This window comes from Phyllobates terribilis, unplaced genomic scaffold, assembly GCF_046119375.1.
Source record: "Phyllobates terribilis strain yellow unplaced genomic scaffold, ASM4611937v1 Scaffold_1__5_contigs__length_1240528914, whole genome shotgun sequence".
Lineage (NCBI taxonomy): Eukaryota > Metazoa > Chordata > Amphibia > Anura > Dendrobatidae > Phyllobates > Phyllobates terribilis.
Window position 1 is genome coordinate 838910909 of NW_027362761.1, and position 23108 is coordinate 838934016.

At 43.7% G+C, this 23108-nt stretch overlaps 1 protein-coding gene across 2 annotated transcripts in view; it reads left to right on the forward strand.

Annotated features, from left to right (window-relative positions):
- The window catches only part of GRID2 (glutamate ionotropic receptor delta type subunit 2), a 1987749-nt gene that overhangs the window by 718854 nt on the left and 1245787 nt on the right, over positions 1-23108 (forward strand). The window lies entirely within an intron of this gene.

The following is a 23108-nucleotide window of genomic DNA, read 5'->3' on the forward strand; positions in this document are numbered from 1 at the left end:
GCAGCGCTGAACACACGTTCAGACAGAACGCTGGCTGCGGGGCATGACAAGATCTCCAAGGCGTAAGTGGCTAGCTCCGGCGATTTATCCAGATTGGAAGCCCAAAAAGAGCAAGGGTCCAGTGACACAGTCATGGCTTCAATGTTTACTTGGAGATACTCCTGTACCATCGTCTCTAGGCGTTGACTATGTGTCAGACTTCTTGTCTCCTGTGGCCTTGCAAAGGATGGGCTAAAAAAGTGGTGAAATGATTCCGCAAAATTGATGTTACCAGCAGATACTGTGGTTCTGTTACGGTTTGAGTGCTGAACACTTGACGGTCCCACGGTTGGCAAGTTGGAACTGTGAGATTCACTACGTGCACCACTGGTATTTTGTGGAAAAGCACATGTAAGATTCTGCAACAGTCTCTGCTGATACTCCTGCATGCGTGCATTCCTTTCTATGGCAGTAATAATTTCTGCAAATTTACTTTTGTACCCGGGATCTAACAGTGTGGCAACCCAGTAGTCAGGATTATTTCTAATTCTCACAATTCGAGGGTCATGTTGCAGGTAGTGCAGCAAGAAGGCACTCATGTGTGTTGCGCATCCAGGAGCACCAAGTCCCTGTTGTGTTGGTGGCGAGGTAACAATCATGCTTCCTTCCTCTGTCCTCTTCCCCCAACCTATCACAACAGAAATGTGATCAAGGTCTCCCTCATCTGATGAGTCTTCCATCAGTTCGTCCTCCACTTCTTCCTGGGCTCCTGCACCTTCCTCACTAGTTTGGCTGCTACCATGCGCCCTGGTAAAACCATCTCCCCCACCCTCACATGCCTGCCGCCTTGGTGCTGCCCACCGTCTGGACCTTGCAGATGTTATCCCTTCCGCATACAACTCCTCCTCCTCTACTTCCTCCACCTCCCCTTGTGCCACCACCTGACTCCGAATTCTGTTTAACATGTGCTCCAGCATGTAAATCACCGGAATAGTCATGCTGATAATGGCATCGTCAGCACTAAACATCTTTGTCGCCATTTCAAAACTGTGCAGAAGGGTGCATAGGTCCCTGATCTGAGACCACTCCTCCAGCGTGATTTGCCCCACCTCTGAATCTCGTTGGCCCAGGCTATACGTCAGAACGTATTGCACCAGGGCTTGTCGGTGCTGCCACAGTCGCTGCAACATGTGCAGAGTTGAATTCCACCGGGTAGGCACATCGCATTTTAGCCGGTGAAGTGGCAGGCCCAACGACTTCTGTAGAGATGTAAGTCGCTGAGCTGCGGGATGCGAACGGCGGAAGTGAGCACACAGCGACCGTGCCCTCTGCAGAAGGCCATCTAGTCTGGGATAGTGGGCTAAAAATTGCTGGACAACCAGGTTCAACACGTGAGCCATACAAGGCACGTGTGTGACATTGCCCCGGCGAAGGGCCGCACCCAGGTTTGCAGCATTGTCGCACACGGCCTTCCCTGGTTTCAGGTCCAGTGGAGACAACCATTCATGAAATTGGTTCTCCAGAGCTGACCACAACTCCTCAGCTGTGTGACTCACATTTCCCAGACATTTCAATGTAAAAACCGCCTGATGACGTTGAGCCCTACTGCCAGCATAGTAAGGAGGTGTACAGCATCCCTTCTGCGCAGTTAGAAAGCTTGTGGCATGACCAGACAGGCTTTGGGTGCAGGTGGAGGACCGAGGGGAGGTTGATGAGGCAGAAGCAGTGGAGGAACTTTGACAAAAAGAGGATTGACGCACAACTCGTGGGGACGGCAAGACTTGGACAGCAGCCCCTTGTCCTGCTGTCACCATAGTTACCCAGTGCCCAGTCAGCGACATGTAACGCCCCTGTCCATGCCTACTCGTCCAAGTGTCTGTGGTGAAATGCACCCTGTCACACACAGAGTTTCTCAAAGAAGCGGTGATGTTGTGTGCGACATGCTGGTGGAGCGCAGGCACACCTTTCTTTGAGAAGTAGTGCCGACTGGGCATCTGGTACTGGGGCACTGCGACGGACATAAGGTCTCGAAAATCCTCTGTGTCCACCAGGCGGAAAGGCAGCATTTCTGTAGCCAAGAGCTTGCAGATGGTGAAATTCAACCTCTTAGCTTTCTCATGGCTAGGAGGAAATGGTCTTTTACTTGTCCACATCTGAGCGACCGAGGGCTGGCTATTGTGCTTAGATGGGGTTGATAAGGGTGTCCCCGGCAAACTGCCGGTCTGTGAGGAAGATGCAGGCGGACATGTTAGGTTGCCTTGATCCAAAGGTGGTGCTATCGATGTCGGACAGCGCTCAACACCAGCTGGTGTTACCACCTCCAAAGAAAATGATGACCTGCCAATCACGCTGGCTGTTGCGGGTAAAGAGGTGGCAGGTCTGCGTCCCAAAACAGGTGTGACTGCTGTCCCCCCAGTCACAGAGGATGAAGAGGCCGCGGATGCACAAGATATGGCAGACGGTGGTTGGCCCGGCCGGCTAGGCCGCATTGTAGCACATTGAGCTTCCCACTGCAACTTATGCTTCATGTCCATGTGCCGGTTCATGCATGAAGTACTCAAACTATGTATTTTTTGGCCTCTACTTAGCTTTTGCTGACAAATGTTACAGATAACACGAGTTGGGTCATCTTTATCGATCTGAAAAAATGCCCAGGCTATGCAAGGCTTAGCACCCATGCGACCTGAAGAGCCACCATGACTTGTGGTGAGAGGCAGAGTTGTGTTTGAGGATGCAGTTGTTGACGTGCTTCCAGTACTACGTCTCTGTCCAGGAAGGCGCAACCTGACCTCGTCGTCACTAGCATCTTCCTCCACCTCCTCTGCTGACCTCATCTCTTGGCTGACTGTGGGTTGACAGTAAGTGGGATCTCCAACCTCATCATCATCACCCTGTGCGTTATCACACCCGTCGTCCTCAGAGCCTACCTGTTCCTGCCCTGACAAAAAACTAAAGTTGTCGCTCCAATCAGGTATTTGAGTCTTATCATCGTCTTCCTCATTGTCTCCACCAACAGGAGTTACAGTTTGGGAATGAGGGTCTACATTATGGTCAGAACCTTCTGCGTCTGGTCCTGGATCCGACTCATAAAGATTCTGGGCATCAGTGCAGATCATTTCCTCGTCTGGATTCACAGAAGCGCTGGAGTCGACCTCTGATTCCCAGGCTATAGTATGAGTAAACAGCTCTGCAGACTCAACCATCTGTTCTACCTCATACTCAGACGGGCAGCTGGAGATTTGGGAGCTGTGAGGAAGCAAGTGCGATTGGGGTGACACCTTTGAGGACTGGAGTATTTGTGATGTTGAAGTTGATGTGGAGGAGAGCCCACTTAAAGGAGCACTTGATATCCGTTGAAGCACCTGCTGTTTTTGTGCCTCATCTGGAATTTGTAGCGATTGGCGTGGCCGTAAGAAAGGGATCTTATCACATTGTCCGCTAAAAGAAGTAGACATTTTAGTTTGGCTGGAAGATGGTCTTTCTTCTGCAGATGTTACTGTTGCTTTAACACCTACCCCACGGACACAACCTTTTTTCCCCTTCCCAACACGCCTATTCCCCTTTCCACCAGCAGCAGGCCTTTTTCCACTCATTTTGGTGGTTAACTAATTAACAACTCTGGAGTTGTTTGCACAAAAAAACAATGGATGGGAACCGAGCAGAGCTGAGTGGCCAAACTGTGGTATTAGGCCAAAACTATTGGCTGGGTTAGATGCAGAAAAAAATTATATTCAATTTGCAACCTGATGGAGGTCTGTATAGATGGACTAATAGAACAAGTCCCACACACAGCTAGAAGGCCAAATATTTTTTCAGAGGTAGATGCAGAAAAAAATTATATTCAGTTTGCAACCTTATGGAGGTCAGTATAGATGGACTAATAGAACAAGTCCCACACACAGCTAGAAGGCCAAATATTTTTTCAGAGGTAGATGCAGAAAAAAATTATATTCAGTTTGCAACCTTATGGAGGTCAGTATAGATGGACTAATAGAACAAGTCCCACACACAGCTAGAAGGCCAAATATTTTTTCAGAGGTAGATGCAGAAAAAAATTATATTCAGTTTTCAACCTTATGGAGGTCAGTATAGATGGACTAATAGAACAAGTCCCACACACAGCTAGAAGGCCAAATATTTTTTCAGAGGTAGATGCAGAAAAAAATATATTCAGTTTGCAACCTGATGGAGGTCTGTATAGATGGATTAATAGAACAAGTCCCACACATAGCTAGAAGCCCAATATTTTTTCAGAGGTAGATGAAGAAAAAAATATATGCAGTTTGCAACCTGATGGAGGTCAGTATAGATGGACTAATAGAACAAGTCCCACACACAGCTAGAAGGCCAAATATTTTTTCAGAGGTAGATGCAGAAAAAAATTATATTCAGTTTGCAACCTTATTGAGGTCAGTATAGATGGACTAATACAACAAGTCCCACACACAGCTAGAAGCCCAATATTTTTTCAGAGGTAGATGCAGAAAAAAATATATTCAGTTTGCAACCTGATGGAGGTCAGTATAGATGGACTAATAGAACAAGTCCCACACACAGCTAGAAGGCCAAATATTTTTTCAGAGGTAGATGCAGAAAAAAATTATATTCAGTTTGCAACCTTATTGAGGTCAGTATAGATGGACTAATACAACAAGTCCCACACACAGCTAGAAGCCCAATATTTTTTCAGAGGTAGATGCAGAAAAAAATATATTCAGTTTGCAACCTGATGGAGGTCTGTATAGATGGATTAATAGAACAAGTCCCACACACAGCTAGAAGCCCAATATTTTTTCAGAGGTAGATGCAGAAAAAATTATATTCACTTTGCAACCTTATGGAGGTCAGTATAGATGGACTAATAGAACAAGTCCCACACACAGCTAGAAGGCCAAATATTTTTTCAGAGGTAGATGCAGAAAAAAATTATATTCAGTTTGCAACCTTATGGAGGTCAGTATAGATGGACTAATAGAACAAGTCCCACACACAGCTAGAAGGCCGAATATTTTGTCAGAGGTAGATGCAGAAAAAAATTATATTCAGTTTGCAACCTTATGGAGGTCAGTATAGATGGACTAATACAACAAGTCCCACACACAGCTAGAAGCCCAATATTTTTTCAGAGGTAGATGCAGAAAAAAATATATTCAGTTTGCAACCTGATGGAGGTCTGTATAGATGGATTAATAGAACAAGTCCCACACACAGCTAGAAGCCCAATATTTTTTCAGAGGTAGATGCAGAAAAAAATATATTCAGTTTGCAACCTGATGGAGGTCTGTATAGATGGATTAATAGAACAAGTCCCACACACAGCTAGAAGCCCAATATTTTTTCAGAGGTAGATGAAGAAAAAAATATATGCAGTTTGCAACCTGATGGAGGTCAGTATAGATGGACTAGTACAACAAGTCCCACACACAGCTAGAAGCCCAATATTTTTTCAGAGCTAGATGCAGAAAAAAATTATATTCATTTTGCAACCTGATGGAGGTCAGTATAGATGGACTAATAGAACAAGTCCCACACACAGCTAGAAGGCCAAATATTTTTTCAGAGGTAGATGCAGAAAAAAATTATATTCAGTTTGCAACCTTATGGAGGTCAGTATAGATGGACTAATAGAACAAGTCCCACACACAGCTAGAAGGCCAAATATTTTTTCAGAGGTAGATGCAGAAAAAAATTATATTGAGTTTGCAACCTTATGGAGGTCAGTATAGATGGACTAATAGAACAAGTCCCACACACAGCTAGAAGGCCAAATATTTTTTCAGAGGTAGATGCAGAAAAAAATATATTCAGTTTGCAACCTGATGGAGGTCTGTATAGATGGATTAATAGAACAAGTCCCACACACAGCTAGAAGCCCAATATTTTTTCAGAGGAAGATGAAGAAAAAAATATATTCAGTTTGCAACCTGATGGAGGTCAGTATAGATGGACTAGTACAACTAGTCCCACACACAGCTAGAAGCCCAATATTTTTTCAGAGCTAGGTGCAGAAAAAATTATATTCAATTTGCAACCTGATGGAGGTCAGTATAGATGGACTAATAGAATGATGCTATGCCCAAAAGATTTTACTTCACTAGGTGCAGTAAAAAAATTGGTATTCTATACACAGGTGGTATATCTTGCAACACAGATAGGCTACTCCACTGACTAACACACCCTGCAATAGGCCAAAAAGGATTAGCTTTGCTAGATTCAGCCAAATGCTGTGAAAAAAACTTGCACAGCACTGGCACAGACCTGCCTGGCAAAAACTGATAGGAACTGATGTAACCTAGTCCTGAAAAGGACTCCAATTACAATTAGTCTTTACTCCCACAATCTATCTATTTAAGAGCACAGACCTGCCTGATAAAAGTCGTAGGAAATGCTGTAACCTAGTCCTTAAAAGGACTGCAATCACAACTATTCCCTACTCCCAAGCTATCTGTAGATTTGTGCGAAAATTGGCTTGAAATTAACAAGGTATAGCGCACACAGCAACAGCGGTGCCGTCTAACACGCAGCTGCAGCAGTGAGAAAATGGTGGCGACGGGGAAAATGGCTTGGTCTTATAGGGCAAGGACATGTGACATACACTGCCAATGACACATGCCCTTGCTTGTGTGAAAAAAAGCACTTCGCTCCGTGTGTGCGCTGCTGATAGGCTGACAGATTGCACCTCCCCACTGCAAATGCGGGAAAGAGAAAAAAAAATGGAGATCTTCATTGTTCCTGCAGAGATCCATCCCCTGCCCCTCCCCCCACCCCGCTGTACACTCAAACTGCGTATTAACATTAATTTTCATCATTACTGAGAAAAAATCCAGTTATGATTTTGGTGCACGAACAGTTATCGAACATAACCTCGAACAGCCGAATTTTTCTCAAATTGTTCGTGTTCGCCGAACGGCTCGAACACCGCCCAAAGCAGCTCGAATTTGAGATTGGCGAACAGTTCGAGTAGAACAACACTCATCTCTAGTGGTGATGTGTTTCTAATATATTTTTCCTCTGGTTGTTCCACTCCTGACTTTTTCTTGCAAAATACTGATGTAAAATACTGACCAAATATTCAACGTGTGAACGTGGCCTCGCTTATTGAAATATGCAATACTACATTTTATGGGAAGAAGCCACTCAAGGGTTAATGTGTTGTTGCTTGTAATTGCTAACCATCTCAATGTTAAGTTAGATCTAAAGGCCGAAAGTACACTCATTGCTATGGTCAAGTGCCGCCCTATTTTGTTTTACTATCATGGGGCTATTTTCGCACCACTGGTAGACGGAGCATTTGTCGCACGGCTATCTGCAACATGTAACCACACCCTCCTGGATGTATATTCTGTATTTTAGGTTTCATCTAAACACATGGATTTATTTTATTTAATATATGATGCATTAAAACATACATTAGTCTCCAAGTGGCTGCAATATTATAAGTATTTATCCTATTCTTACCATAATTGTAGGTTTGCTATAAGGAAGACACACGGAAAACTTTATTGGGGGAATTAAGAATGTTAATGACAAATGAAACAACAATTGCAGAATGTAGCAACTTTTCCAAAATGTGTAATGCTATTAATCATACCTAATTGAAAATATAATTATTAAAATCCATTTTGCAAAAGTTGAAGAGAGGTCATTACTTTTAGAGCTGATTACAGTATTCCTGCTGTGGCAATGACAAATGGCCTTCTACCGCAGTAACGCAACAAGCTGCCGTGATTATCTAATAGTTAGCACTGAACTTCCACCTCAATCGTGGTTCCTCTTTATCCTCTTTATTTTACGCTTGCTCGATCTCCTCTTACAATGACTGGTAATGTAACTCCGGCATTACGCTTTTAACCCTTTCACTTTTTCTAAGACTTGCTTAATGATTTAACATATTGTACATACACATATACACGCTTGAGCTGTCATGGCGCTAGAACATTAAAAGAATATAACTGCCTTTTATATCATCCCTTCTTCTGTTTCCTATTGTGTCCCAGAATCAGGATTTTGGATATCACTACATGCTTTAAAAACAACACGTAGCAAAAGATTTCAAAGAGTTACTGTAATGATCTACTTTCTCTTTCAGGCCTAACATTGCATTAGTTCAGAATTACATTTTCTACTGTATCAATTTAATTCATTTATTAACTTTTTTTTACTTTACGTTTTCTACAAATGTGAATTTCAAAGTAAAGTTTTTTCCAATGCAGATAAAAAATGTAAATAAAATCAAATGTTAAGTAAAAAAAAAAAAAATCAAATAAGGTAAAAAAAAAATCAATATATTCTGCGTCAATCTAGTCTTGCTGCAATAATGTTTAAAGGGAAACTGTCATGTAAAGAAACACTATTAACTTGCATCTGGGATTAATCTGCAGGTTAATAGTGATCAAAAGCTGCCCAGCGCCCACACTGAGAGCCCCATTGCCGGGAGGAAATTAACTTTATTCCTACTGGTTGTTTTTGGCTTTCAGTCATAGGGGTGCTGCCAGTGTTGCTTCAGTCACCGGTTAGTGCATAGTGAGCAGTGGATCAAACCACGCCCCGGCACTAACTGTCAACTCAGAATTTCCTCCCGGCAGCGCGGCTATCAGTGTGGGCACCAAGCAACTTTAGAACTCTATTAACCTACAGATTAATCCAATGTCTGCAGATTTTTTTTACTGATAGGTTCCCTTTAAATCATATCTGCCCTTCACACAAAACCTGCAGAAAAACTTTTTTTTCTGCTTTCATTCTGTTAAACCTGATTTAGTGCACATACCAGCCTAATAAGTATAGGAACTGTCCTAAATCTCATCATCATCAGTAGCTTGATATCCATTATTTTTCAGTTGATGGTTTCTTTAAACGTGCTGGAACTTCCTATCCCTCACCTTCAGCATGCATTGCTCCTGCCAATGTCCAATGTCTTGCATGTCCCAAACTGAAAGCCTAACTCATTTTCATGCCTGTATGAAGTTTCACAGACAGGAGAGCAGGGCAGAGACAGTGTCTCTGCTGCTAGAGATGTTTTACACTAAACAGAAATCAAGTGTCAGAAAATTCAAGATAAGGGAGGAACCAAGTGGTTGGCACTTTGAAGTGATTTTTCTGGGGTAAATGATTAGTTCAGATGAGCATTTTAGATTTACAAGTGCTTTCAGTGCTGGCTGTCAGTCAGGGCCGGGGGTGCGGTCACAGCTGCTGCTCTAAATTCTCAGAGAGGTGAATGAAGCAGCACCAGCACATGCCCGTGACTGAAACAGGAATGCTGCTGGGAAAAAAGTTAATTTTCTCCCCGCAGCATTCAGCTAAGTGTGGGCGATGGGCAGATTAGTAACGCCATTAGCCTGCAGATCAACCCCATATCTACAGGTAATAGCGTTTTTTCTGGTGACAGGTTCCCTTAAAGAAAACACAAAAGCCTAGTTAAGACAAATAAAAACTATTTAAAATGTGCACATTGCACCTGAACCTGTTTTCATGGCCAAACTCTGGCATTGGGATAGAACTCTTATGACAGGCATGATAATCCATAAAGCCATAAAAATGGATGGACATCCAAAATAGATATAAATAGACACTATACCTAATGTGATGTCAAATAGTATTCTATACTTAAAAAGGTGCAAACTTATGTTCAGGTAGGAATACATAAAAAATGCAATATAAAAACAATATAAAGCTAGTATGCAGTGATATTATGCAGTAAAGTGGCATGTGCAAACTCACTTGGGTGAATTGTCTCATAGAAAAATCGCATGTGGGAATGAGGACACCACATGTATCGCCCAGAAGAATACACCTCCTGTGGCAATATGCATGGGGTCGTCATTCCCACATGATGCTTTTTCTACAGCACCCTTTTAATTATAGAATACTATTTGACATCACTTTAAAGGGAATGTGTCAGCAGGTTTTTTGTTTTGTAATCTTATAGTAGTAAGAGGTAGGGACAGAGACCCTAATTCCAGCAATGTGTCACTTAGCTTATTGAGATCAGCAGTTATGATATATACATTGGACTGTCAGCAGGTTCAGTCCATGTTAGTTTATTGTGTATGGAAGCACATTTGGTCGTACTTACTAATAAGGGACATGACCGCTTAAAGGCATTTCAAGGGCAGCAAAACCATCAATCTTGGAACTTGCCAGTCATGTGGTTTGCCAGATGTTGGTCTTGGAAACAGGTTTTGGCTCAATATGATATTTTTTTTTATGTTTTTTTGCCTAGGCTCTCAATTTTGTAGTAAAATAAAGATTTGTATTGTTATTTTTTAGGAAGCGCAACCAGTCTTTGGTACCTATCTTTCTCCTACTTTGAATTCCATTAAATTAATTGTTCACATAATTTATTTCTGTTTACCTACTCCAAATATGCCTACAATGAAACCTTTCCAGATCCTTTACGATCCAAATCCGAAATAGTGCTATTTGTAGCATATTAATAGTCGTTATAAAGCCCCCGATACACAATAGATGGATGTCGGCTGAACCAGCATTTGGCCGATAGTTATCTCTCCAACTAGTCAATACGCAGTTGGTGGTTGGCTTCTCTGGCGGGAGAGATTCGGGAGTAGAGATGAGCGTTGTTCTACTCGAACTGTTCGCCAATCTCAAATTCGAGCTGTTTTGGGCGGTGTTCGAGCCGTTCGGCGAACACGAACAATTTGAGAAAAATTCGGCTGTTCGAGGTTATGTTCGATAATTGTTCGTGCACCAAAATCATAACTGGATTTTTTCTCAGTAATGATGAAAATTAATGTTAATACGCAGTTTGAGTGTACAGCGGGGTGGGGGGAGGGGCAGGGGATGGATCTCTGCAGGAATAATGAAGAACTCCATTTTTTTTTCTCTTTACTGCATTTACAGTGGGGAGGTGCAATCTGTCAGCCTATCAGCAGCGCACACACGGAGCGAAGTGCTTTTTTTCACACAAGCAAGGGCATGTGTCATTGGCAGTGTATGTCACATGTCCTTGCCCTATAAGACCAAGCCATTTTCCCTGTCGCCACCATTTTCTCACTGCTGCAGCTGCGTGTTAGACGGCACCGCTGTTGCTGTGTGCGCTATACCTTGTTAATTTCAAGCCAATTTTCGCACAAATCTACAGATAGCTTGGGAGTAGGGAATAGTTGTGATTGCAGTCCTTTTAAGGACTAGGTTACAGCATTTCCTACGACTTTTATCAGGCAGGTCTGTGCTCTTAAATAGATAGATTGTGGGAGTAAAGACTAATTGTAATTGCAGTCCTTTTCAGGACTAGGTTACATCAGTTCCTATCAGTTTTTGCCAGGCAGGTCTGTGCCAGTACTGTGCAAGTTTTTTTCACAGCATTTGGCTGAATCTAGCAAAGCTAATCCTTTTTGGCCTATTGCAGGGTGTGTTAGTCAGTGGAGTAGCCTATCTGTGTTGCAAGACATACCACCTGTGTATAGAATACCAATTTTTTTACTGCACCTAGTGAAGTAAAATCTTTTGGGCATAGCATCATTCTATTAGTCCATCTATACTGACCTCCATCAGGTTGCAATTTGAATATAATTTTTTTCTGCATCTAGCTCTGAAAAAATATTTGGCCTTATAGCTGTGTGTGGGACTTGTTCTATTAGTCCATCTATACTGACCTCCATCAGGTTGCAAACTGAATATAATTTTTTTCTGCATCTAGCTCTGAAAAAATATTTGGCCTTCTAGCAGTGTGTGGGACTTTCTCTATTAGTCCATCTATACTGACCTCCATCAGGTTGCAAATTAAAAATAATTTATATCTGCATCTAGCTCTGAAAAAATATTTGGCCTTCTAGCAGTGTGTGGGACTTTCTCTATTAGTCCATCTATACTGACCTCCATCAGGTTGCAAATTAAAAATAATTTTTTGTCTGCATCTAGCTCTGAAAAAATATTTGGCCTTCTAGCAGTGTGTGGGACTTTCTCTATTAGTCCATCTATACTGACCTCCATCAGGCTGCAAATTAAAAATAATTTTTATCTGCATCTACCTCTGAAAAAATATTTGGCCTTCTAGCAGTGTGTGGGACTTGTTCTATTAGTCCATCTATACTGACCTCCATCAGGTTGAAAATTGAATATCATTTTTTTCTGCATCTACTTCTGAAAAAATGTTTGGGCTTCTAGCAGTGTATGGGACTTGGTCTATTAGTCCATCTATACTGATCTCCATCAGGTTGCAAATTAAAAATATTTTTTATCTGCATCTAGCTCTGAAAAAATATTTGGGCTTCTAGCTGTGTGTGGGACTTGTTCTATTAGTCCATCTATACTGACCTCCATCAGGTTGCAAACTGAATATAATTTTTTTCTGCATCTAGCTCTGAAAAAATATTTGGGCTTCTAGCAGTGTGTGGGACTTGTTCTATTAGTCCATCTATACTAACCTACACCAGGTTGCAAAATCAATATAATTTTATTCTGCATCTAGCTCTGAAAAAATATTTGGGCTTCTGGCAGTGTGTGGGACTTGTTCTATTAGTCCATCTATACTGACCTCCATCAGGTTGCAAACTGAATATCATTTTTTTCTGCATCTAGCACTGAAAAAATATTTGGGCTTCTAGCAGTGTGTGGGACTGGGTCTATTAGTTCATCTATACTGACCTCCATCAGGTTGCAAATTAAAAATAATTTTTATCTGCATCTAGCTCTGAAAAAATATTTGGGCTTCTAGCAGTGTGTGGGACTCATTGTATTAGGCCATCTATACCAAGCTCCACCAGCTTTGAAATTAATAATAATTTTTAGCTGCATCTAGCCCTGAAAATAGTTTTTCCCAATAGTGGTAGCAATAGAAATATGGGGCGCGCACCTGGCTAACAAAAATATACGCTTCATAACACAAAACACCAGCCTAGCACACTGCATTAATAAGATGGCATCATCGTCTCTCCCAGTGCTAGGCCTACTACGCAGGCTAGCATTCCTGTGCCTAAAACACATTGTATGGGTCCGCGCTAGCCACTATGCTGAGGGGTATAAAGCTGCTGCTAACGCTTTATAGCAATTCAATTGGCAGATTTTCACAGAGCTCTTCCACAACGCCCAACTTCATAGGTCCCTGATCTGAGACCACTCCTGCAGCGTGATTTGCCCCACCTCTGGATCTTGTTGGCCCAGGCTATACGTCAGAACGTATTGCACCAGGGCTTGTCGGTGCTGCCACAGTCGCTGCAACATGTGCAGAGTTGAATTCCACCGTGTCGGCACAACGCATATCAGCCGGTGAACTGGCAGGCCCAACGACTTCTGTAGAGATGTAAGTCGTTGAACTGCGGGATGCGAACGGCGGCAGTGAGCACACAGCGACCGTGCCCTCTGCAGAAGGCCATCTAGTCTGGGATAGTGGGCTAAAAATTGCTGGACAACCAGGTTCAACACGTGAGCCATACAAGGCACGTGTGTGACATTGCCCCGGCGAAGTGCCGCACCCAGGTTTGCAGCATTGTCGCACATGGCCTTCCCTGGTTGCAGGTCCAGTGGAGACAACCTTTCATGAAACTGGGTCTCCAGAGCTGACCACAACTCCTCAGCTGTGTGACTCACATTTCCCAGACATTTCAAAGTAAACACTGATGCCGTTGAGCCCTGCTGCCAGCATAGTAAGGAGGTGTGCAGGATTCCTTCTGCGCAGTTAGAAAGCAGGTGGCATTACCAGACAGGCTTTGGGTGCAGGTGGAGGACCGAGAGGAGGTTGAGGAGGCAGAAGCAGTGGAGGAACTTCGAGATAAAGAGGATTGACGCACAACTCGTGGGGACGGTAAGACTTGGACAGCAGCCCCTTGTCCTGCTGTCACCATAGTTACCCAGTGCCCAGTCAGCGACATGTAACGCCCCTGTCCATGCCTTCTCATCCAAGTGTCTGTGGTGAAGTGCACCCTGTCACACACAGAGTTTCTCAAAGAAGCGGTGATGTTGTGTGCGACATGCTAGTGGAGCGCAGGCACACCTTTCTTTGAGAAGTAGTGCCGACTGGGCATCTGGTACTGGGGCACTGTGACGGACATAAGGTCTTGAAAATCCTCTGTGTCCTCCAGGTGGAAAGGCAGCATTTCTGTAGCCAAGAGCTTGCAGATGGTGAAATTCAACCTCTTAGCTCTCTCATGGCTAGGAGGAAATGGTCCTTTACTTTTCCACATCTGAGGGACCGAGGGCTGGCTGTTGTGCTTAGACGGTGTTGAGTAGGGTGTCCCCGGCAAACTGCTGGTCTGTGAGGAAGATGCAGGCGGACATGTTAGGTTGCCTTGATCCAAAGGTGGTGCTCTCGATTTCGGAGAGCGCTCAACACTAGCAGGTGTTTCCACTTCCCAATGAACTGACGACCTGCCAATCACACTGGCTGTTGCGGGTAAAGAGGTGGCAGGTCTGTGTCCAAAAACATGTGTGACTGCTGTCCCCCCAGTCACAGAGGATGAAGAGGCTGCGGATGCACAAGATGGGGCAGACGGTGGTTGGCCCAGCCGGCTAGGCCGCATTGTAGCACAGTGAGCTTCCCACTGCAACTTATGCTTCATATCCATGTGACGGTACATGCATGAAGTACTCAAACTATGGATTTTTTGGCCTCTACTTAGCTTTTGCTGACAAATATTACAGATATCACGAGTTGGGTCATCCTTATCGATCTGAATAAATGCCCAGGCTATGCAAGGCTTAGAGCCCATGTGACCTGAAGAGCCACTACGACTTGTGGTCAGAGGCAGAGTTGTGGTTGAGGATGCAGTTGTTGACGTGCTTCCAGTACTCCGTCTCTGTTCAGGAAGGCGCAACCTAACCTCGTCGTCAATAGCATCTGTGATGCCCCGCTGCGCTTGGTATCACAGATCCTAGAAGAGTGCATTGATGGAATCCTCCACAAGAGGCCCCCATAAACATTCACACATTTCCACCTTCCACCTCAGACCAGCAGAGGGAGCCCGTTAGGGATATAAATAGGGAAGGTGGAGCTAGGCAGTTCAGTTCCTCTGAAGAGTTCCTGCAGTAGAGAAGCCTAAAAGAGGTCAGTCTGCAGTGGAGCTCAGTCTAGTCTAGAGAACGCAGCTAATAGTTCAGCAGTGGAGCAAGAGGCTCCTGCTTGCTAGATTCAGGGAGCCCAGATAGAGCTTAAGGTGTGCCGGTGCCGTAAGATCAGTGAAGCGCGGCAAGCTGCCGTTAGTGTGTATAGCCTAGTGAGGGTCCGAGTAGGCCAAAGGCGAGTGGCGAGTTAGTACATAAGGGGCAGAGGAGCTTAACCAGCTCACCCCGAAGCATTTACCAGACACAGGATCCGAGCTTACCGGTATCTCTATGACCCAGTAAGGCATAACCGGAATCCCTGGAGAACTACAAGTCCCAGGATCGCTAAGGTGTTGATATGTAACAGAGCCAGGAGACGCTTAGGCCCCGCATACTGGGAGCGTGAACTCCAAGAGAAGGCCCTACCACAAGGTCAGAGAGCGCAGGACAGAGACAAAGTTAGGCCTAGCTCCAGGCAGGTCTGAAACTTACTACGCAGAGGCAAGAAACAGGAGGCCCTACACCCGCTCATTGGGGAGGATCCTGATATGCACCCTTCACCCTACAGTGCTCCAGGATGTGCCTGAATTTCCACCAGTAAAAGGTACTGAAGTGACTACCGTGTCCATTCCCGTTCTTGCTCTGACCCAGCTGGGTCTCGCCTGTCCTGCATTCCCCCTGCATACGCTGCCCTGAGACCTAGGTCCACCTGTGGGGAGCTATACCATCGAGCTGCCTTATCACCGGCCTCAGTGGACTGCTGCAGCGGTGGTGCTTGTCACCAGATACCACAGGTGGCGTCATGAACTCTTATAAAATTAACAATTATCCACCCTTTTAAAGAGAGACCCCAGGGTACGGGCCAGGGAGCTGACCACCGCAACATCCCCAAGGCAAGGCAAATGCCCGGGTACCGAGTCATCCCCATCCCCAGGGCTAGTCACATCCTCCTCCACCTCCTCTGCTGACCTCATCGACTGGCTGACTGTGGGTTGACAGTAAGTGGGATCTCCAACCTCGTCATCATCACCCTGTGTGTTATCACACCCGTCGTCCTCAGAGCCAACCTCTTCCTGCCCTGACCGAAAAGTCAAGTTGTCGCTCCAATCAGGTATTTGAGTCTCATCATCGTCTTCATCATTGTCTCCACCAACAGGAGTTACAGTTTGGGAAAAAGGGTCTACATTATGCTCAGAACCTTCTTCATCTGGTCCTGGATCCAACTTATAAAGATTCTGGGCATCAGATCAGATCATTTCCTCATCTGGATTAACAGAAGCTCTGGAGCAGACCTCCGTTTCCCAGGCTATAGTATGAGTAAACAGCTGTGCAGACTCAACCATCTGTGCTACCCCATACTCAGACGGGCAGCTGGAGACTTGGGAGCTGTGAGGAAGCAAGTGCGATTGGGGTGACACCTCTGAGGACTGGAGTATTTGTGATGTTGAAATTGAGGTGATGGAGAGCCCACTTGAAGGAGCACTTGATATCCGTTGAAGCACCTGCTTTTTTTGTGCCTCATTTAGAATTTGTAGCGATGGGCGTGTCCGTAAGAATGGGATCGTATCACATTGTCCACGAAAAGAAGTCGACATCTTAGTTTGGCTGGAAGATGGTCTTTCTTCTGCAGATGTTACTCCCCCCCCCCACCGTGGGGGGCCTCGACCCACCGGTGGACAGTCACCAATATTGGGATAGGGGGGCTGGCCGTCAGGGTCCACCGCGGCTCTGGCACAAACCCGGCGACACAGAGGTGGCACGGGCAGGAACGGACTGGCCGTGTCGGCTTCTCACTTTTTGGATTTTAGAAGGGCATGACATGCCTATATCTGTGTCTCCCCCTCCTTTTACTCCTCCACCTCTTTTCTTTTCGCATGACTATATGTACTTGTCACTTTTCCATGTGTTAGTTGTGTCTTCTGAGCAGTTTGTCAGCTTTTGGACACCTTTTAAGGTGTTTTCTATGTGTTTCTATGTGTTTTTGTTTGCCTGCCATTGGTTTTAACGGTGTTCGAAGGTGTTCGACGAACCGAACCGAACTCGAACACTACGGGGGTGGCTCAACACTATTCGGGAGTTCCCCATATACATTAGACTTTCAATTTATGCAGGTTCAGCCAACGTTAATCTAATGCAGTGATTTTCAACCAGTGTTCCGCGGCACACTAGTGTGCCGCGACACATGGTCGGGTGTGCCGCGGGGAAGGTTCCCCAAACTATGGTGCCCCCTGTGTTTTGTTTCCCGGCAATGCGCTCGATGCGCCGTCACGCCTTCTTACAATGTAGGAGACGTGTACAATAACACATGCGCAAGCTTTTAACCTCGCGCGACTTAATGACGTCACCGAGGCCGGCGCGTCATCCTGAGAGCGGAGAGACTCTCGCATTTGCCCACCGCCAAGGTAATGCCCGCCAATAATGCTGACTATATGAGCTTTTGCCTGAGTATATGAACTGTTGGCAAAATACTCAGCATATGAGCTGGTACTTTTAGTACTCCAGCAGTATACTGCATATAACAATGAGAAATGTAAAATGAGAAATACTATGGTCATGAGGCTGGAGTACTACAAGTACCAGCTCATATGCTGAGTATATGAGCTGGCACTTGTACTCTGGCCTTATGGCCATAATACTTCTCATTGTACCCCTTTATATTGCAGTATATGAGCCACATAATAATCAGCACCATATACTGTGGCGCTGTACAGTGCACATCACCACAGTATATGATCCTGATAATCATGTGCTCATATACGTGGGACTGTATTTATGAGGTTACATGGGATTGAATATATGAGGGGGTTATCCTTTTTTATTTCACTTTTTTAAAATAAATAATTTATTGAAAGGACCTCTGCCAGGCATATTTCACTCTTGAGGGCTAAAAAAGTAGCTCTTGTGGTGGTAAGAATCTGATTTAAAACCCCCAAGAGTGAACTCCGTGAGAGTTGTATGTATGGAATAATAAATGATATTAGTACCGTTCTTCAGCAGTCATGTCCTGCTTGAATTGACTCTAGTGGCGTAGCACTTGGCAGCCGGCTCTATTCTACTTATAGAGAAAGCTGAGTGCTACGTCACTAATGTCAATTCAAGCAGGAAATGCAGACCGTAGTAATATAAGTTATTATCACACACATACAGCTCTCACGAAATTCACTCTTCGGGGGTTTAAATCAGCTTCTTGTCACCACGAGAGCTGCTTTTTAAGCCCTCAGGAGTGAAATATGCCTAGCAAAGGTCCTTTAAGTGTGGCAGATAATGTAATACTCTTCTATTTTAGTGTGTGGCTGCGCACACTATCTCAGCAGTGATGGAGAAATATTTGAGAATGGAAAAGGCAAATGCCGAACAGGACCCTGGACACAATTCTAACCCAAATGAAGGCCCTAGTATGAGAGTTCGACAAAAGAAAAAAGACAAAACGGTGAGCTCAAGGCAATACAGTGAAAGCTATCTTTCATTTGGATTTACTTCCACTGGGGATGCGACAGCACCAACACCACTGTGCTTGGTGTGTGGTGAGAAGCTTTCCAATAGCGCTATGGTGCCAAGCAAACTTAAACGCCATCTCCAAACAAAACACCTTTCCGTTCAAAATAAACCGATGGAGTATTTTGTATGCTTACGTACAAACAATGAGAAAGGGGCAACTTTTTTGAGAAAAAGCACAAAGGTAAATGAGAGAGCCCTCAGAGCTAGCTACCTTGTTGCTGAACTCATAGCTAAATCAAAAAAGTCCCACACTGTGGCAGAAACATTAATACTACCAGCTTGTAAAGCTATTGTAAATGAGATGCTTGGCCCTGAAGCAGCTAAAGAGATAGCTAAAGTGCCTCTCTCTGATAACACAATTGCCAGACGGATTGATGACTTGTCTTCGGACATTGAAACAGTTGTTTTGGAAAAGGTGCGCATCAGTAAGAAATTTGCCTTGCAACTTGTTGAGTCAACGGATATCAGTGGACATTGTCAGTTGTTGGCCAATGTGCGTTTTGTGGATGGTGAAGCCATTAGAGAAAACTTCCTATTTTGCAAGGCACTGACAGAAAAATCAACAGGAGAGGCAATATTCCAAGTCACATCGGAATATATTGATAAAAGTGGACTTACATGGGAAAACTGCACAGGTGTCTGCACTGATGGAGCCGCAGCCATGGTCGGGCGCATCAAAGGCTTTGTAAGTAGGGTTAAAGAAAGAAAGCCAGTTGTTCTTGCTACCCACTGTTTCTTGCACTGTGAGGCCCTCGTTGCAAAGACCTTACCAGCAGATCGAGCTACTGTGTTGGATGATGTTGTGCGCATAGTGAACTTTGTGAAGACGCGACCTTTGAGATGTCGCTTATTTGCATCTTTGTGTACAGAAATGGGAGCGGAACATAAAATCTTATTGCTCCACACGGAGGTCAGGTGGCTGTCACGCGGCAAAGTGCTGGCCCGTGTGTATGAGTTGCGAGAGGAACTTAAAATATTTCTTACAAACGAGAGGTCCGATTATTCAAAGCTGCTTGCAAGTGATGAGTGGTGTGCAAAGCTGGCATACCTGGCTGATATATTTCAATATCTGAATGAACTAAACACACGGATGCAAGGTCGAAATGAAAACCTGCTTACAAGCACTGATAAAATGAACGGATTCCATTTAAAGGTGCAGCTCTGGCAACAACATGTGCAGGGTGGCAACCTTCAGATGTTCCCACTCACCGAGAAACTGCATGATGACAATACTGCTGCAATGTGTGAAGCGATTGGCAGACATTTGAAAACTCTTGAGGAGAAGTTATCATTCTATTTCTCTTCAGCCTTCACAGAATGCCTTGACTGGGTTAGGGACCCATACAGCTCATTATCCGTTGCTGGAAAGGACATGACTTTAAAGGAGCAAGAGGAACTCGTTGAACTGAAGCAAGATCGCGGTTTAAAGCTAAAGTTTGCTGATCTTCCGTTGGACAGTTTTTGGTCATCTGTTGCCAAAGAGTTCCCCATTCTGGCCAACAAAGCTATTTTGACATTGCTCCCATTTTCAACCACATATCTATGTGAGCTGGGCTTCTCAAGCTTGACTGCGATAAAAACTAAAAACAGGGAGAAACTGAGAACTGTTGAGGAAGAGCTTTGTGTGTGTCTTTCCACCATTCCTGCCAGGATATCCCTTTTGTGTTTATCGAAACAGGCCCAGGTTTCACACTGAGTAAAATAAATTTAGAATCTATATTATTAACTATATGTATAATATGACTGTTTTAGTGTAATTTTGTGCTATTTTGGTTGGTGGTGTGCCCCAGGATTTTCTAAGTATAAAAAGTGTGCCGCGGCTCAAAAAAGGTTATAAATCACTGATCTAATGTATATAGCTTAAGATATAAACCATTAAAAAATATAGTTTTTACCTTATAGAACATCAGATATTTCTTAGAGATATTAAAATATACAAAACTACTTTTTTTTGTAGAGTGCACATCGCCTCCTCTATTTAGACCTTCTCACACTTGTCGGATTACTTCAGCACAAAGGAAAAGGGAAATTGCTTTCAGGGAATAAAAAATGCTCACTTTCCTCTGAGATTTAGATATACAGTATTGTAATGGTTAGCAATTCCTTTTTATATTCATCAAACAGCAGCCTGGCATGCATTTAGCAAATATTGAAGCAAAATATCTGAAATCATTGATGCATAGAGACAACTGATCTAACTTCAATGATAGGTGCCTAGCCAAAATGAATTTGTTAATGCAAAACCAACTGAAAAAAAAAAATGCCCGCAGTTTCACGCTATTTAAATCATGGCCTTTTCAGCAAGATAACCGGCTTCTTGTTCACTGTTGTGCATTATCAAGTATAAAATATCAGCAATTTAATCCTGAAGATGAATATATTTCTTTTGTGAGAGAAATATAATATTTTCTGCCGAATTACTGTATAACATGAGCAATGAGGTGAGGCATATTATATGAGAATGCACTGTTCTCGAGCCTTTTTTTAATACCATGCATGTCTTAATACAGGGTCTCACAAATGTTACTGGGTCATTTCAAAAGGTTATATTTGAATAATCCGAACCATATTTAGGTCTCTTGATAGTACTTAAAGACTATGATAAAGCAGTTGAGCTGTCTTACAAGAATTACAATAGCTGCACACGGCACACAAATGGAGGAATGCTTTATCCTTTCTCTATAACTGGTATCATTGAATTATACATAGACTCTATGGCCATTTACACCTGTCTACCACATGAACCCAGGTTCTGTTAATAGAGAAGAAGTTCAGAATAAGGAAGTTATTTTATGTGAGTTTAGACTAATTTACACTGCAGGATTATTGTGAATGAGCATTCCTAAGAACATTAATTTTCAGATACCTGTGCAGTCTGAACAGGCTGATGATCAACCAATGAATGAGCATACTCCTCAAAAGATCATTGTTCTCGGCAGCACCTTATCCTGTGTAAACAAAACTCAAGATGCTGAGAACAATGGCAGCCTATTTGCACTGAATGTACTAGATTGTTCAGTGCTCATCTGAAACCAAGTCGTCCTGTGCAAACAGACTATTATCCTACCCCTGACCAGCAGCTATGTTGCCAGTCAGTGATTGTTAAACACTGCACATCAACCCTTGCTGTTGGCATACTAAATCAATAACAATGTAGCAATTATTTCCTTACTCATTGAAGGCTAATACAAAAGTGTCAGCTTTTATGCCTAAACTTCCTACTGTGCAACAAAAGTCCAATATCTGTTACAGAGAAAACCGCGACAGAGTGGGTCAGACGATCGCAGCATCTTGTGACACATATACCTTCTTCACCATCCTATTTGCACTTCTGGCTTTCTTTGCTCTGGTGCTGCAAGGGTTCAGCTGCTTAGTTGGACTCCTGAAGTTCTATGTCTTGGGTTGTGGTTGTATCAGCTGTTCTGAGTTTGTTACTCCTAGCAGGTATAAGAACCCTTCTCCTTGCCTCTGACCTTGCCAGTGATAGTTACCACTAGTTGCAGTTGAAGGAGAAAGTTCAGTGTTTAGAATAAGTTGCTGGAGAGGTTTTTTTCATTAAATTGCTGAAAGGAGTTGGTTTGCATGTTTATCCTTATCTTCTCCCATTTGGTTTCTTCTCTCCTATTCGTGCCCTGTTCCCACTTTGCTGTTTTGTGGGTGTATTTGTATGATTGTAGTTTTATTTTATCCCTGTTTGTTTACCCCTGTCTGTATGGTTAGTGTTTGCCTATAGACTTTGACCTCACACCTCCCTGAGTGGGGGAGGGAACAGATAATGGTAAGATAGGAGTATAGCAAGGTACAAGACCCTGGCATCTCCACCATCCAGTGAAATCCAGGGGACAGGGATAGCCTAGGGCTCCCCTAGTTCAAGGGATTGGGTAGGTGCCCACAGTCCCTTGTTACAATGTGACAATATCTTTAAACGTAAAACAAAATTGCTAATATTGGCTACCTTCCCCAATTTCTGACTTTCGCTTTTACCATTATTAAAAAATGACAGAAATAATCTATAAAGGGTTTAACACAATAGATACAGAAAGTAGTATTATGACATTGTTGACTTTTTAAAGCATACACTGGAAATAATGGCAGTATTTAATTTTTATTTACTTCCAGTATTTCTATGCTTTCTTTACATTTATTATTATTATTTTAGCACCATTTATTCCATGGCGCTTTACATGTGAAAAAGGGGGTATATATAGCAAAAACATTTACATAATCTTAACAAGACGAGTCAGTGACTGGTAAAGGAGGAGAGAGGACCCTACCTGCGAGGGCTCACAATCTACAAGGGATGGGTGAGGCTACAGTAGGTGGGGTAGAGGTGGTCATGCAGCAATGTGGTGGAGCGGTGGTTACAGCAGGTTGTAGACTTGTCGGAAGAGGTAGGTCTTCAGGTTTCTTTTGAAGGCTTCCACGGTAGGGGAGAGTCTGATGTGTTGGGGTAGAGAGCTCCAGAGTAGGGGGGATGTGCGGGAGAAATCTTGTATGCAATTGTGGGAAGAGGAAATAAGAAGGGAGTTGAGTAGGAGATCTTGTGAGTATCGGAGGTTGCATGCAGGTAGGTACCGAAGACTAGATCACAGATATATGGAGGAGACAGGTTGTGGATGGCTTTGTATGCCAAGGTT